Source organism: Microcaecilia unicolor, chromosome 1 (genome assembly GCF_901765095.1).
Source record: "Microcaecilia unicolor chromosome 1, aMicUni1.1, whole genome shotgun sequence".
NCBI classification, from domain to species: Eukaryota; Metazoa; Chordata; class Amphibia; order Gymnophiona; family Siphonopidae; genus Microcaecilia; species Microcaecilia unicolor.
In genome coordinates, this window is record NC_044031.1 from 302,035,206 (window position 1) to 302,053,657 (window position 18,452).

Consider the following 18,452-nt stretch of genomic DNA (forward strand, 5'->3'; position numbering starts at 1 on the left):
CTCAACCGGAATCGACATTTCTACGGAGGAAAAATACGTGCAGCGTGTCTGTTCTGCAGTTTATTTGAAAAACGATTACAAAAATCACCATGAAAGTTATGAAACTTAAACTGTAAAAAAAACGCCCACTGCCCCCCCCCCCAGTGTCTAGCTCTTCAGACCACGCCTCCCTTATGACGTCATTCGCCTTGCGCCTGCTGGTGGCACTGTGGAGCAGAGCACTGAGCAGTAGTTCTGCTGTTCTTTTTCAGGTGTTAAGTGGTCTTCTTTCACCTTGGTCATTGTCACTCATATTCCACCTCTATTTGTAACGAGACTCTCTGGTATCCCCAATAGGGTATAGGATTTCGCTTGAGATAGGTGTATGTAACTGATATTTCACTTGTTCGGATCTCTGTCCCCAGCTGCAAGGAGCCGCGTGCCTCGCACGGGAGCAGGATGATATCCACTTTTGGAGAACCACATTAAGCCTATCCTCCCGATCTAAGTATTTGCACCTGAGTCCGATTTTCCACTGCTGAATGAGAAACCACATTCCTGTGCGTTGCGGCTACCAGCGAAGTCAGGCGGAGCGGAGGTCCAATCGAGGTAGTGTTTAGAAAGCATGGGGGGGTGTAACGTTCCGCCTCGTCCTCTTTCTGTTGCATCCTGGGGCTTCTAGTCCTATTGGACTGAGAATTACTGAAGACAAATTCTGATTCTAGAATTGCAGCTCATTGAAACGTGTCAACTCATGGTGTGCAGTAATGGTCTGCGACAGCCCTCTTTCTGCAGAATACCAGCAGCCAAAGCTGAATCTGAAGGAAGTGTTTTGTTTTGTTTTTTTGCAAGCCCCTTTCCATGGGCCACTATAAGACTTGACCAAGTTTTGCATAATATTCTTCTGAAGATCACAATATTGGCTTTGGTGAAGAGACTGTGCTCTAATGATCTTGTGCATACTGCATAGCGGCTTCAGCTTCTGGTAGGGACACCCTTGACAAACTAGAAGGGGATAAAACTTGAATCCCGTGGACCTCGCGGATCCAAACCGCACGACCTTACACAAGTCTGGGACATAGGGCTTGGGCTACAGGCTTATTTTTGTTTATTTTCTTTTATATTCCACCAATCCATAAATTAAGAATGTGTTGCAGTCAAATGTGTATAATAAAGCAAAATACAAACATATCATATGCTTAAAAATCATAATTTATCTATACTTCTAATGGTTACTTGTTCACATCCTATATAATAATTCTCACCTCCAGCATTCTATCTTGCTGCCTGTGTCCTTGGCTTTCTTCTGAGTCGGTCTGCTAGGCTCCATAGATCAGGCTGACGTCACGTAGAACGCCAGAGCTGGAGGAGGAGGGACGAAAGGGGCAGGGCGCGGAGGCGGAGCTTGAAAGAGAAACAGAAGCGTTGAGGGGCGGAGTAGCCAAGAGCATCACGACCAATGGCAGGGAAAGACAGGTTGGAGTCCTCGGGCATGAGCGGAGGGGGCAGAGCCACAGAGAGCATGCTGCTGTGCCGAGCCGGCGCGCGAGTGCAGGGGAGGGGAGGGGAGGGGGGGGACCTCAGGAGTCAGAGTGGCACAAAAGAGGAGGAAAGCAGGCGACGGCCGCAGCTGCCCCTCCGGGCCCCATGCGAGGGTGTGTGGGCAGCCGCCACAACTCCTCGGGAGGGAGGGACCTTGAAACTCAGAGAGAGGGACCCTGAAACTCGGAGGAAGGAGAGAGGGAGGGGACGACCCTGAAACTCTGAGGGAGGGAGGAAGGGAACGACCCTGGAACTGGGAGGGAGGGAGGTGGGGGACAACCCTGGAACTGGGAGGGAGGGGGGAAGGGAGAGGAGGGCCCCGGGTACACACTCTCATTCTCACACACACTCTCACTCTCACAGACACACTCGCACCCAGTCTCACTCTCTCACAGACACACTCGCACCCAGTCTCACTCTCTGTCACACACACACACTCGCACATTCACTCTCACACACACTGTCTCAAACGTACACACTCCGAGGAAAACCTTGCTAGCGCCCGTTTCATTTGTCTCAGAAACAGGCCTTTTTTACTATTAAATAATAATTTACTCATAAACTTTAAAAAGAGAAGTAAACCAATAGGGTCTAATACATTTAAATTGGTTTATAATGAAGCTGCAACTAGTACTGTTACTTAACCCGTGTTAAATGATAACTTTAAGTTAGTGCAATATAATGTATCACAACGGTCAAAAAATCCACAATATAGAATCTGTGATGCCTTTTCCCCCTCTGATTTCACATTGAAAATTCTGGCTTGTGCTGTTTCAAACTTAATTTTCTTGCTTAAAAGTTTGGGAGGGTGTAAGTACAATATGTTAACATTCTTCTGGACTTCACAAGTAGCATACTGATTTGTATTTTAATTTGTAATTATATCTCTGGCTGAGTTTTATATATATACTAGTAAAAAAGCCCTGTTTCTGATGCAAATGAAATGGTGGCTAACAAGGTCTTCTTCTGTGTGCATGTGGGAGTGTGTGTGTCCCTGCCCTCTCTCCCCTCCCCCCCCTGAGTCCTTCACTGTTACAGAGAGAGCGATTTGATTTCGTGCTTTGCTGTGTTTTCCTTCATGGTTTGTGTTACAGAGAGAGCGAGGGCAGGGCAGACACTCATGGGGAAACCGGATATCTCTCCCCCTTCACACTTCCGGCTGGAGGCTTCATAGAACGTTGGTGGTGCCTTTTATATATAGAGATATATGTATGTATATATATATATATATATACATACACACACACACACATATAAAACTGTTTCAATGCATGATATAATATTCTTTACTCTCATTCATACCCACACTCACTCACAAGCTACATTTATTGACTGTACTTTTTTCTACCATATTAATAAATTTTTTTCTATTATTCAGCTTCCTTTTGAATGTTCATTATTTATACAACAGATTTTTCTAGTTCACAAGATGTCTTCTTGAATTCAAACCAATCCTAGACTGTAACTGGACCCTGTAAGATAAAGAAAAACTAAACATATAAGGTAAGCAAGATTGATAAAAGGGGTGTAGTTAAGTAGGAATACAACTGAATGCCTTACTTAATTGTTGTTACAGTCACTACCCCTGATGACGCTACACAGCGAAACACAATTGTGTAGGGAGTGACAGAGGATACTACTCATACCTCCGAAGGGAGGCAAAAATAGATGAAACAGGCACGCAGAGGACTTTTGGAATTAGAGACTTAAAAGATGAAGTTATAGAAAACACACTATATTAAGGTTGTGTTTCAAGACAAGCTTTGGATTTGGCGGTACAGCGAAATATAAGAATGAACAATAAACAAGAGGCTTTTTAATTAAAGAAAGTCTATAAAGAGAAGAGTAAATGCGACAGAAGTAAAGGCGGACCCGAATTATAGGGTCCAGTTACAGTCGAGGATTGGTTTGAATTCAAGAAGACATCTTGTGAACTACAAAAATCTGTTGTATAAATATTGAACATTCAAAAGGAAGCTGAATTATAGAAAAAACTTTATTAATATGGTTGAAAAAAGTACAGTCAATAAACGTAGCTTGTTAGTGTGGGTATGAATGAGAGTTAGGAATATTGTATCAAGCACTGAAACAGTTTTGAATTGAAGTTGTGATATTAACAATAATAAAAATTGGAATATATTATAGTGATTACTGTGAAATTTATATTAAAAACTAAGGAGATCTCACCTAAAAAAAAACCCTGATGTGGCCACATTTCATCCAATGCAGGGCTGCATCAAGAGTAACTATTAAATAAGCACATAAAATCCATAAATATAACACACAAAATGATCAAGAGACTAATTTTCAAAGCACATAAACTTACAAAGTTTCATAGATTACTATGTAACTTTGTAAGTCTAAGTTAGCAACCCTCGCTAACAGTGAGCAATGCACGCCTTTGTGCACCACTCTGCTGTCTGCGAGGCCGAGCTGTCAAATGGATTTGACAGCTCTAATGTACAAGACCAATTGGGGTCAGAGCATTAGCACTGAGGATATTTGGCTAATGGCATTGCAGGTCCCTTTTCCCCTCAAGGGTTTTCCTCTTTTTATTGGGGAAGATAAGCTACAAAGAAAACAGACCTCTGCTACAGCTATAAAGTAGAGGTCAAACACCACCTGCTGGCCAATCAAGGGAAATACACAGAAGGGAAGCAAAGAGGGGCATAATCGAAAGGGACGTCCTCGTTTCAATTTGGACGTCCTCGCAAAACGTCCCCATCCAGGGGCGGAGAAACCTGTATTTTCAAAACAAGATGGACATCCATCTTTCGTTTCGATAATACGGTCAGGGATGCCCAAATCCTGAAATTTGGTCGTCCTTAGAGATGGTTGTCCCTAGACTTGTGGTCGTTTCTGATTTTTGGCGATAATGGAAACCAAGGTTGTCCATCTCAAAAACGACCAAATGCAAGCCATTTGGTCGTGGGAGGAGCCAACATTTCTAGTGCACTGGTCCCCCTGACATGCCAGGACACCAACCGGGCACCCTAGGGGGCACTGCAGTGGACTTCATAAATTGCTCCCAGGTTGATAGCTCCCTTGCCTTGTGTGCTGAGCCCCCCAACCCCCCCCCCCCCTCCAAAACCCACTACCCACAACTGTACACCACTACAATAGCCCTTACAGGTGAAGGGGGGCACCTAGATGTGGGTACAGTGGGTTTTGGAGGGCTCGCTGTTTCCTCCACAAACGTAATAGGTAGGGGGGGTGAGCCTGGGTCCTCCTGCCTGAAGTGCTCTGCACCCACTAAAACTGCTCCAGGGACCTGCATACTGCTGTGATGGACCTTATGACATCTGAGGCTGGCAATCAATATTGTTAAAGATGTTTTTGAGGGTGGGAAAGGGTTAGTGACCACTGGGGGAGTAAGGGGAAGTCATCCCCGATTCTCTCCAGTGGTCATCTGATGATTTCGGCCAACGTTTTGTGCCTTGGTCGTAACAAAAACACGACCAGGTAAAGTCGTCCAAGTGTTCATCAGGGATGTCCTTGTTTCTTTCTATTATGGGTCGAGGACGTCCTAGTGTTAAGCATGCCCCACCTTCTCTACGCCTCCAATACGCCCCCTTGAACTTTGGCCATCCCTGCGACAGAAAGCAGTTGGGGATGTCCAAAATCGGCTTTCGATTATACCGATTTGGACAACCCTGTGAGAAGGACGCCCATCTTCCAATTTATGTCGAAAGATGGGCGTCCTTCTCTTTCGAAAATGAGCCCAAAAGTGTCATAGGGCAGCATTAGAAATCACAAAGCATGAGAGTTCCCAGTTTTGCCACAAGGTGTCAGTCACTTAGGGGTTCTTTTACTAAAGTGCGCTGAAAAATGGCTTGTGGTAGTGTAGGCGCGGGTTTTGGGCGCACACCAATCCATTTTCAGCGCGCCTGTAAAAAAAGGCCTTTTTAAAATTTTTGCCCAAAACGGACACGCGTCAAAAATCAAAATTGCCGCACATCCATTTTAGGTGTGCGACCTTACCGCCAGCCATTGACCTAGCGGTAAAATCTCATGCGGTAACCGGGCGGTAATGACCTACGCACATCAAATGCCACTTGGCACGTGTCCGATACATGCATCCAAAAATAAAAATTATTTTTCGGATGCGTGCCAAAAATGAAATCACCACAACAGCCATGCATTAACCGGACGGTAACTCCATTTTGGCGCGCGTTGGGTGCACATAGGCACTTATTCAGCTTAGTAAAAGGGCCCCTCAGGGTTGGAAACGACTGATGACATGCATAATAATAGTGGTTTAACTCACCATAATAAATAACTTCGATTCCATAGATATATTTAAGAGTACTAATATATATAATTTGCACCAAAAGACGTATGAGAAGAGACTTGATGACCTGAATGGGCATATTCTAGATAAGGGGTGGGCAACCATGGTCCTTGAGGGCCACAACTGAGTCATGTTTTCAAGATTTTCACAATTGATTTGTATGGACTGCTTCCTTTATATGTATCTATATCTCATACACATTCATTGTAGAAATCTTGAAAGCCCGACTGGGTTGTGGCCCTCGACTGTGGTTGCCCACCCCTGTCTTAGAGGAAAGAAGAGATAGGGAAAATATGTGTCACGTCTGTGCTTACCTCGCCCTCTGGTGGCCAGAACCGGTGGCTGCTGTGGACCGTAACCCGTTCCAGATTTCAGTCGAGTCCGGTCCGGCTCTTCTGGGCTGCCAGACTTGCTTGCTTGGATTGAACCTACACAGCACCCGTAGTTTCCTGGTGATGGTTGCAGTTGAGCTCCAGGTGCTGCTGGGCTTATTAGCCATTCTGAAACCTTGCTGCTTTGCCTTTGCATTGCATCTAAGGCCCTGGTATGTTGGTGCTTGTTGCACTTCTGCTAGTCCAGTGTTTGCCTGAGATTCTTGCCTATTTCTAGTTAGTCTGTGTCTAGTTTAGGTTTTGCTTGCTTTCCTTGCCTGGTTTCTTGTTTGTAATTCTGTGTTTAGTTTCTGTTGGTCTGTGTTCTGGCTTTGGGGCTGCTTGCAGCTCTTAGTTCTGTGTCTTGTTAGTCAGTGTTTGTTCCCTGTTTAGTGGCTGTTCTGCAGCTTTCTGTTCTGCCTTTAGCTTTCCCTTCCTTGCCCAGTCTCCTGCCTTGCTGCCCATGTTCCTCCCTTTTCCCTCTGACCCTCAGTCCCTGTGCTGCCTTGCTGTTATCCAGTCCTGCCCTGTCCAGCAAGTCCTGCCGGCCACCTGAAGCCCAGAGCTCAACTCTTGGTGAAAAGTGGCCAAGTGCAGGTGAAGCCTAACTGCTTGCCTGAGATTTGCCCTGTTTCTAGCGTCGGGTGGTTTTGCCTGCCACTGCCGCTCCTCGGCAGTGGCCCAAGGGCTCACAACCTAGTTTCCAGCCTTGAGAACGTGACAATATGATACAGAGAAAAATAGGCATATATATAATTTATATTTAAATGGGTACAGAGCAAAACCAGTCTTTGAATATTAATGTTTCAGAGAGTGTTCCAAATATTGTTCAATGGGCTTCCAGATTTGACAGATCTTCTAATAAGATAATTTACCTTCTGTAAAAGTAATTTAATATTTCTGTATTTGGAGAATTGAGTGCCACCAAAAATGAACATTGAGGAAATTATCATCTTTCCAGTGTGCCAGTATTATTTTTTTGTTGCACAGGGGATAGAAGTATATCAAATAATTTAGCATGATGAGATGGGAGAGAAATCTTAGGATTGCTAGATATTGTTATATGATAGTAATATCAAAATCAAATTGAAAGGTAGTGGAGATGATTTTCCAAACATCATGCCAAAATGCAAGAATTTTAGCACAAACTATAATGAGTCGAAGTCCTTTGCTCCATTTTTACAGGACCAGCAATAAGAAGACCAGTTCACTTTGGCATTATATAGTTTCCTTAGAGTCCAGAGAGCTTGATGATTTAAGAAGAACAAAGATTGAAGAGTTGCTGCAGAAGCTAAGGCACTATTAGAAGTTGACCAGAAGGATCTCCACTATATTGCTAACAGAGAGACCACTAATTCTTCAGACCATAAATGTTCCAAACCTTATAATACATTTGAGGTCTGATCTCGCAGCAGCTGACATAGTTTAGAAGCTTCATGGCCTAAGGCCTGGAAGAGTGCTACAAATGGGCTCATTTTCGAAAGAGAAAGACGTCCATCTTTCGACATAAATCAGAAGATGGCCGTCCTTCTCCCAGGGACGTCCAAATCGATATAATGGAAACCCGATTTAGGACATCTCCAACTGCACTCCGTCACAAGGATGGCCAAAGTTCAAGGGGGTGCGTCGGAGGCGTGCCTAACACTTGGACGTCCTTGACCCATAATCGAAAAAAAACAAGGATGTCCCTGATGAACACTTGGATGTTTTCACCTGGATGTGTTTTTATTATGACTAAGGGAAAGGGAAGTGGGACTTGATATACTGCTTTTCTGAGGTTTTTGCAACTACATTGAAGGTAGTTTACATATATTCAGGTACTTATTTTGTACCAGGGGCAATGGAGGGTTAGGTGACTTGCCCAGAGTCACAAGGAGCTGCAGTGGGAATTGAACGCAGTTCCCCAGGATCAAAGTCCACTGCACTAACCACTAGGCTACTCCTACTACTACTACTTGACATTTATAGAGTGCTACTAGTGTTACGCAGCGCTGTACATAATATCGAAGAAGGATGGTCCCTGCTCAAAGGAGCTTACAATCTAAAGAACGAAATGTCAAGCTGGGGCAGTCTAGATTTCCTGGGGAGAGGTGTAGAGGTTAGGTGCCGAAGGCGACATTGAAGAGGTGGGCTTTAAGCAGAGATTTGAAGATGGGCAGGGAGGGGGCTTGGCGTATGTGCACGGGGAGTTTGTTCCACGCGTGGGGTGAGGCGAGGCAGAAAGGGCGGAGCCTGGAGTTGGCGGTGGTGGAGAAGGGTACTGAAAGGAGGGATTTGTCTTGAGAGCGGAGGTTACGGGTAGGAGCGTAAGGGGAGATGAGGGTTGAGAGGTAAGGAGGGGCTGCAGATCGAGTACATTTGTAGGTGAGTAGCAGAAGCTTGAATTGAATGCGGTATCTGATCGGAAGCCAGTGAAGCGACATGAGGAGAGGGGTGACATGAGTGTATCGGTTCAGGCTCAGACGACCACCGGAGAGAATCGGGGATGACCTCCCGTTACTCCCCCAGTGGTTACAAACCCCTCCCACTCTCAAAAAACATCTTTAAAAATATGTCGTGCCAGCCTCAGATGTCATACTCAGGACAATGACAGCGCATGCAGGTCCCGGGAGCAGTTTTAGTGGGTACTGCAGTGCACTTCAGACAGGCGGACCCAGGTCCATATCCCCCTATTTGTTACATGTGGAGGAAACAGCGAGCCCTCCAAAACCCACCAGAAACCCACTGTACCCACATCTAGGTGCCCCTTCACCTGTAAGGGCTATGGTAGTGGTGTACAGTTGTGGGTAGTGGGTTTTGGGGGGCTCAGCACACTAGGTAAGGGAGCTATGTACCTGGGAGCAATTTATGAAGTCCACTGCAGTGCCCCCTAGGGTGCCCGGTTGGTGTCCTGGCACATGTCAGGGGGACCAGTGCACTACAAATGCTGTCTCCTCTCACGCCCAAATGACTTGCATTAGGACGTTTTTGACATGGACGTCTTTGGTTTCGAAAATCACCGAAAATCAGAAACATCCATGTCTAGGGACGTCCAAATTTAAGGATTTGGACGTTTCTGACAGTATTTTCGAAACGAAAGATCGACGTCCATCTTGTTTTGAAAATACAGGTTTCCCTGCCCCTGGATTTCGCCATTTTACAAGGAAGGCCAAAACACAACTTGGACGTCCCTTTCGAAAATACCTCTCTAGAGCACTCAATCACAATTATCATTCGGTAAATTTATATTATTGACTTTTTTAGTCAAGCAATGTTGTAGCTGAAGCCATTTGGGGCTAGATTCTATATATGGCGCAAAAAAACAAAATCAGTGCCAAAAAGCGCTATTCTACAAGCTGCGCTTAAAGGGGCCCTTTTACAAAGACACATAAAGCCCTATGTGCATCCAGCGCATGCCAGATCAGCATTACCACCCGGCTACCGCATGCCTCGGGCACTAAGTCTGAATTTGGCGTGCATCAAAAACGTACTGCATGCCTACCACCCAGGTAGCGTGTGAGACCTTACAGCTAAGTCTCCACCTATAGCCACACCCCTTTTGAACTATGCAGATTAGAATTTAGGTGCAGTTCATTAGAATAGGCTTAATGAGTTGTGCACGCAAATTCTAATTATTGCCAATTAGTGCTCATTATTGCTTATTAAGTACTAAAGCCTGCATTATGAATAGATATATAATGAAGCTTCTTACAACTTGGGTAATGAAGGCTGAGATAGTCTCTAGATGTAGGAAAAGCATTTCATAAAGGCAGTTCTATCAGATTTTACATGTAGTAAGATAATAAGCCATACAAAATTTGATAAACAAGTACACAAAGTTTAAAGGTAATCCGAGAACTTACTGGAACTCAGATATGCTAACCGCCGATACCACATCCTCTGGTAATGAGTTTGCAGACCTCTTATCATATCCCCATCGAGCGGTCTCTTTTCCAAGCTGAAGAGCCCTAACATCTTAACCCTTTCCTCATATGAAAGGAGTTCCATCCCTTAATCATTTTGGCTACCCTTCTTTGAACCTTTACTAGTTCCACTATATCTTTTTACTATTCTTGATCTTATTTACCATCTCTTTCCTAATAATTCTGTCATGGCTGCAGCCATGCCCCACATCCAGACTCACCTTTTTCTTCTGGTGGTCAGGCTTTGCGGCTTCTCCAGACTGCCTCTCCCTGCATTGATACAACTGTTGCCTGTTTCCCTGTTTCTCAAGCCTCATTCCAGAGATTATCCAAGCCGCGCTCTGATGTTCCTGCATCCAAGCTTCACTCCAGAGTCTATCTAAGCCTCAGTCTGATGTCCCAGTATTTTGGCCTCGCTCTACTACTACTAACTAGCATTTCTAAAGCGCTACTAGGGTTACGCAGCGCTGTACAATTTAAACATAGAAAGACAGTCCCTGCTCAAAGAGCTTACAATCTAAAAGACAAGAGAACAATCTAAAGACAAGTGAACAATCTAGAGGACGAGTGAACAGCTAGTCTGATGGGGTGGATAGATTTGGGGCATTCTATATATATTGAGCGGTTAGGCGCTGAAGGCAGCATTGAAGAGGTGAGTTTTAAGCAGAGATTTGAAGGTGGGTAGGGAGGGGGCATGGCATATGGGTAAAGGAAGATTGTTCCAGGCATAGGGTGAGGCAAGGCAGAATGAGCGGAGCCTGGAGTTGGCAGTGGTGGAGAAGGGTACTGAGAGAAGGGCTTTGTCCTGTGAGCGGAGGTTACGGACGGGAACATAGGGGGAGATGAGGGTGGAGAGGTAGTGAGGAGCCGCAGACTGAGTGCATTTGTAGGTAAGGAGGAGGAGCTTGAATTGTATGCGATATCTGATCGGAAGCCAATGAAGTGATTTGAGGAGAGGGGTGATATGAGTATATCGGTTTTGGCGGAATATAAGACGTGCAGCAGCATTCTGCTCTAGTGCCCTGCTGTGCTCCTCAGTGTGTTCCAAGACTCATTCCAGGTTGTGACATCATCAGTGAGGACTGTAAGGTACTTTTATATCAGAAAATCAAACACAAAAGCAATTATTCTGGACTGGTTTGCTTAGGGAAATTACAGTACCTAATTGGCCCTTAGGCTAGCTAGCTGTACCAATAAAAGGAACAATGCCGCAGATGGAATATATTATTATTTATTAGGTAGAAAAATAATAGTTATGTTGTAAATAATAATTACAAACGTCCAGTAGGGCAGAATCAGATTTCTCCTTGAGACTCAAGTGGAAGCCTCCGCGAGTCTCTTCCAGTCCAGAAATAAAGTCCAAGGTTTGTATTATGGATACTGATAGCACAGTCTTTCGGGTGAGGCCATGTATTGTAGCTGAGCTAATCTTGTCAGTTTGTTACAAGGTATGTAGTTCACTGGTGTTTAGGAAATCAGCCTCTCTGTCTCAGAGCCATCTATTCTCCAACAAGTCTTCTGGTCTTCTCCTATCTCTTCTTCCTCTTCAGTCCAACATTGACATCTTTCTGGGTCAGATGATACCTACGGACCAGTTACAATGGTGTAATTCTGTCCAGCCAAATTCATGGTCACTTCATGATCATGAAGAGAGGCCTGTGTTATAGCAAAGAAACTGTTATCAGATGGCAAGCAAACCTCCCTGACAGATCTCGTACTCCTGGAGCCATCTATGTCTGTGTCTGTTACTCTCCCAGGAGATAACTGGAGACTAGTTTGCAGTAAATGTCCATGGATGAAGTCATCATGGTATGCCCAGCAATAATGTTCCTTTGTAGACAAGTTGGTTTCTGATGGTTACAGATGTATTTAGGCCACAGGCTGTAGAATCCATATTGTTATAAGAGGCTTGTATAGGCCCCAGACCAGCAAAGGTAAGATAGCAGGTAAATATTCCTACAGAACCTTTATAAGGAATCTTGGGACTTTCATGCTTGGCCTTTGCAAGAGGTCTTCATGTTCCAGTTCCTGCCTTGCCAAGTTCCTGCTTAGTTCCTGCTCCAGCTTTGCCAGGTTTCTGTGTATCTTGCTCCTGAAACTTTGTTCCTGCAAACCTTGTTCCTGAAGCCTTGCTTGTGTGTACTCTGTTCCTGGTTTCTGCTACAGCCAAGCTCTGCCTTGATCCTGATTCTTGCTACAGCTAAGCTCTGTTCCTGGTTTCTGCTACAACCAAGCTCTGTTCCTGGTTTCTGATCCAGCCAAGACCTGTTCCTGCTTTGTCCTCAGCCTTGCCTCAGTTTGTTCCTGCCTTGTCCTCTAGCCTTGCCTCTGTTTGTTTTTGTTGCCTCTAGCCTTGCCTCTGTTTGTTCCTATAGCCTTGCCTTGTCTTGTTCAGTCCAGTCCTGTCCGGATCCAGTCCTTGCATTGCCCTTGTCTTGCCTTTTCTGGGCCCAGTTTTAACCTAGTTCCATGTCTTCACTTGTTCTGCCTGGGTTCCAGTTCTAGCCCTTTGCCTTGTTTTCCTTGCCTCATATGGATCTGGTCCTTGTCTTTAGTACCTTGCTATTTCTGCCCTGCTTTGTTTTGCTTTGCCTAGCCCAGCCTTGTCATGTCTTAACTGGTTTATTCTAGCCTTGTCTTGTCTAATCTTGTCTAGCCCTGCCTAGACTTGTCTTGATTCTTGTTCTGACTCCTGCCCTGTGCCAACTCTGGCTGCGGTCTAAGGGCTCATCTACCTTGAATATGTAACAAATTCCTAGCATACTGTTTTGTTTTGTTTTTTTGCCATCACCACACATTGGACAGAAGATTAACGTTTAGAATAGTAGCAAAACAGTTCATGCATCTATGCAGGACACGTCCCCCTCCCCCCCCCCCCCCCCCCCCCCCACCAATATATCTATGCTGGAAAAAGGAGTGACAAGCGTTTAGTTATATTTTGAGTTATTTACAATATTTCTATTCCGCATGATCTTAGGAATTCACAGTGGATTACTTATGTAAAATATATAATATGAAATAAACCTGAAAACAAAATAACACTGCCACCAGACAATGATACTATACATCTCACAGTTTCCCAAATCTCTGCTTTGTTCCCAAATCCCAAGTTAATAATTTCCTTGCTCTGGGTTGGTTCATAGGCAGCTCCTGTAATCCTTAGGCTACAGCTCTACATGGAAAATATGGGGGATAGTAGGTTGTGTGCAATTCCAGTCCGGGCTCAGCCAAAATTAAATGTGAAGCAAAACAAACCCTGCTGAAAAGGCAGGACTTGAACCCACTTCTGTAACCACTATGATAGGGCTCTACATGGATAGTTAAGTGAATTTTCTGATTTTAACTTCTGTTCTAAACACTTCACCATAATATGCATTCCATTAATGAAAGCAGGGCCAATCTTTGACCCATTTTGGGTCAATGGGACTCAAAGGTTCTGAAGAACTTGATTGGGTACATCTTTAAACGTGCTCACAGACTATAAGAACACAAGCCCTGGGAGGTGAGGGGAGGAAAGTGGGGGATGAGAGAGGATGGGGGGGGGGGATAAAGGAGGACTTGGGGATAAAAGTCTAACTATGACAACATAGAGAGAGGAACACTTGAATGCAGTGCACAATATGTAAGAATGTACAGTTAAGTTTGTTTTCACTAATCAGTTGAAAGAATAATTTATACTTAGAGGGGGAAGGTGGGGGGTTATATTTGTTAAAAAAACTGAATGACAGAAGGTAACAATATTTCTATTGTGTGTATTGTTATAACTATTTATCAGTAAATGCACAACTTTGGATGTATGTATCTGGAATTGTCACCAATAAAAATTATTGAAACAAACGTGCTCACAGTCTGCAAATCCTGGTGTACAACCTACTGTCTCCAAATGTTTTGCCATCTCACCTAATCTTAAACATTTGGGGACAGTAATATTGTATAGCATTTTATGCAGGGCTCAGGACTAACCCCCAATAGCATATTTTTTTTCCTAAGGTAGATAGAAAGTAGAATTTGAACCTACAACCTTCTGCTCTGTGTAGGTTTAGTAAGCAATTGCTCTAACCAGTAGGCTATAGCTTGGGGTAGTTAATGCTAAGGCTCATGTGTACCAAGGATGTTCATCTGTGTGGCAGCCAGACCCAGCAGGATTAAAGTATAAGCAAATTAGGTATGTACCTCAGGCACCAAAGTTTAGGGGGTCCTCTCAGCTGTGTTCAGGATTTAGGAGGCTAGGATTGCCAAATGTCTGGATTTATTCTAGATTCAAAAAAATGCACACATACTCTGTCTGAAAGCCAGAAGGGTGGCTGTGTGTGTAGATATTTGTCTGAGTTTAGCCCAGTACAACTCTTCATGCTCCCCTTTTCCCATGCAGAAGCTGTGGTAGAATCCAAGCAATGGGAAAGCTTCTAGCCCCAGCTGAGAAGGACTCCTCCCCTCAGCCAATGGGGGCTGAGCTCTGCACAGGATCTGGCGTGTACCAGTGGAGCCAGTGAGTGTTCTGGGACGAGATTGTTGAAAAGGTGTAGGATTAAAGAACTGGAAAGTGTGAAAGGTCAGCACTGCAACCTGCTGAGAAAAAAGACTGGTAACAGAGAGCAAAAATGACTTGCCCAGCTTTCCTGGTTTTCAGCCCACTATTGCAGATCTGCCAAGTTACCCAGCTCCAGGAGGGAGACTGTTTAGCCAGTCCTGTTTTTCAATTTAGATCCCAAGTCAGTATTATATTTGTAGTCTGATATACAGAGTTGGGTGGGAACGGGGTTCACGGGAATCCTGCAGGTACTGCGGGAATCCCGGGGGGATGGATGCAGCTTCTTCAGGGTTGCTGCTGTGTACAATACTTCGGTTACTGTTCCAAACTTCTGGTTCACGCAGTGTACAACAATACCTTGGTTCCAACCTGTTCCAAACTTCTGGCTCTGTGCACTTCAAGCCTCATTCTGGGGTTATGTCCATTCTCTCTCTCCTTGACTGCGCAACTCAAGGCATGGCTTCAATAGGAGCGAAGGTGAGCTGCAATGAGTCATGCTGAAACTGTATGCTTGGAACTAAGGGCCAAGCCTGGCCCAACTGTATTTGATACTGTAAGACAGAACTTTGACTCTGGGACTCTGGGCTCAAGACAAGCTGGTTATGCTGCCTTTAGAGAGAAAGAGACTAGTGCATGCTGTGGCCTTGCCAGAACAGGCCACAGGAGAGAACTTTATAAAGGCCAAGACTTATTTGTGTGTATTTTCTCCTGACTTGTAAAGGGAACAGGTCACCAATTTCCCTCCACATAAATACAGTGATTTTTATTTTCACATTAAAACGTCTGTGTGGCTGTGGTTTTTCAAGGCTCCAGACCCCCTCTCAATCACGTTGCTATATAGACATTCAGCGGGGCTCAGAGCCCCTCCAAAACTGCAGCACCCATTCAATGACTGGTGGAGATGCTGAAGCCCCGCCAGCCGAAGAGATCTGCTGCCCAATATGCCCCTCCTCCTCATGTTGCTTCAAGAATGAGGAAGTCTGTGGCATGTTTCCAGCCACCAACACTGGCACTCCCCAAGCATACTCAGTTTGCGCATGAGCTGAATATGTGTGAGCAGTGCTAGCGTCAGTGGCTGGGGGGTACACCACCGACTTTCTCACTCCTGAGGCAGCATGAGGGGGAGGGGGAAGGAGGAAATGTGTTCTTCCCCAGTCCACTACTTGGTTCCCCCCAGATAGACTGCCAGCTACACCCCTGGTATAGTGACAGTCATTTTTTTTTTTTTGGGGGGGGGGGTCTCTGTATATTGTAGAAGATTTTAGTTCTATTTCATGCTGAAGCAGAAAAGAGATTTCTGTGGACATCTTTTGGACAAATCTTTATATAGAGAGTCATTTCCTGGCAGAAGAGGAGAAAGGTTAGATGGAATTCCTGTAGTGCTGCCATTCTTATAATCTGGAAAGGGCAGTTGAATATCAAAGGATCTAGAAGGCTCTCTACATTAGATGGGAGGGAGTCCAGAGAAGAGGCAGGCTCATGCTGGACTTTAAAGCAGATAATAGCAAGACAATGGGATCTGAATGAGTGTCCTTTGCTAAAGTCCAGAGGTGTGAGAAAATTAGTCTGTGGTGGTGAAGGAACTTCAGACTGATTTTTCAAATAACCCTTTACAAAATCAGAAAACATCTTTTGCAGAAAAGAATGAGAATGCTCAGGAAGCTGGAGAAACACGGAAGATGAAGATTCATCAGCCACTGTAACCAACTCTATCTTAGAAAGTGTGGGCCATTGTGCAGAGGACTGTTCAGAGGTAGGTTGGTCTACATTGAAAATGTCTTTCACAGCTCCGGATGCTCCACAGAAGAGCTGCCAATCCTGTGCTGCTGGTGTTGCTCAGAACACTAGTCTTTGCACCTTTCTTTGCAATAGGAATTTCTGCATTGGTGTGTATATCAGTGATGTAGCCAGGGTTGTTGAAAGTGGTTTTATGTCAGGCTTTTGCAGGCTCTCCAAAAGTGACTGCACTGGAAGCCTGGAAACCTGAGAGAGTCCCTCTTTCACTATGAGCAATGTCTGACTGTCCCCTTGGGTGACTGCGTCTAGAGGCTGATGGCCTTTCCATGGAACATTCTTGACTGATATACTCGGATATACAAGTAGGAATCTTCTATGCAGAGGTGATCTTGTGCAATTTTGCAAGAAGGAGCTTTTTTTTCAGACTCAGAGACCTGATGATCAAAAGTAAATGTGGGCACTAGAGGCGACTAGCGCCTGCATTTACACAACACCCATGATCAGAGGGCGTTTAAATAATTATATTTAAATGAGCTCTGCGGTGTTCTGCCCATATGATCAGAGCACTGTGCTCTATTTGTAGTGGCTGAATAGTGTTGTAACCCTACGGCAGCTCCAAGCTGGCGTTGGGGGTTAAAGCTCTTCCTTCCCCTCCCACCCATCCATGCTTGGCAGCCCGGGCTGTCACTGTCAACCCAGGCTGCCACTATCAGTCCTGTTGGTCCATTAGACCCCTGGACAACCCAATTGCTGAGGCCTTATTGGCCTAGTGCCCCCCTGACCCTCCCTCCTGACACAAGGGCACGGGGGACTGGAGATCCTGTGGATCTCCAGCCCCCCTAACCCTTCCAATACAAAAAAAAAAAAAAATCCCTGGTGTCCAAGAGGGCTGCAAACACAACCATCCAATCACCCTGGTGGTCTAGCGGCCCCCTTCCACCCCCCCATACCTCTGTGTGATGAAAGATGGAGTAGCACTTCTTCCTCTTCCAGCACCGCCTCCTAAATGCTGCCCTGCCCAGTGCATCTTGAGATGCACTGGGCAGGGCTTCCCTACTATATAAGGAAGCCCCACCCAGTGCATCCCAGGGTGCACTGGGCAGGACAGGGTGCCATCATTTTGGAGGTGGTGCTGGAAGAGGAGGGAGTACTACTCCCTCGTCCATCACACAGAGGTTAAGGGGGGGGGGGAGAGGGGGCTGCTAGACCATCAGGGTGGGTGGGGAGTTGGGTTTGTAGCCCACAGGGACACCAGGGATATTTTTTATGTCAGGGGGATTGGGGGTGGATCTCCAGCCCCAGTGCTCTTGTGTCTAGGGGGTTGGGGGCACTAGGCCACCAGGGTCTCAGCAATTGGGGGTTCCACGGACCTTCATCTCCTGTGTTTGACAGGTCTGGGCTTTTGACAGTCCGGACCTGTCAAACAAGTGTGGAAGGATTATGCCTGAGCGCTTGCCCAGGCATGATCTATCCACAGTTTTCCCTCGAAGATCAATGCTAATAAAGCGCATAAATTAGCATGTTGTTACCATTGATCATTGGGGATTTAATTCCCCGTACTGTTCCGGTGCTATTTGTAGGGAGTTGTTTCAGAACAGTGCGGGGAATTGATTATTGGGCTGAGAATGTTTTCAGAGCTGACTTGCATGATCTCTGTATGCTCATGGCAGCGTTTGAGCACAATGTTTGCACTCTTTGATCTTGGCTGGGACCAAAATAAGAGACATTTGGAATGAGTGTTGAAGTTCTATATCTTTCTGTTTCAGGCAAGGTCTAAATCTCAACTTCAGACACATTAATATTCTTTTTTTATTGGAAAATAATAAAGAAGCAGCCAATGTCAAGTCTTAGACAAACCTTTATCACTGTTCTGCTACTTCACTCCCAGAATGATTAGCATGCAGTTTAAACCCAGACCTGTAAGCATACAATATCATCCAGGTGCAATCTCAGTTCTTAAGCAAATCTTCTTTAATGTAGTAACTTGAACAAGGAGAGAATAACTTACAGTTTGTTGCTTGACAGATAGTGTAGCTTCTGCAACCAGAGCATGCCCTGCACTTAGGGGAACTGGGACAGCTGAGAGATAATGCTGAACA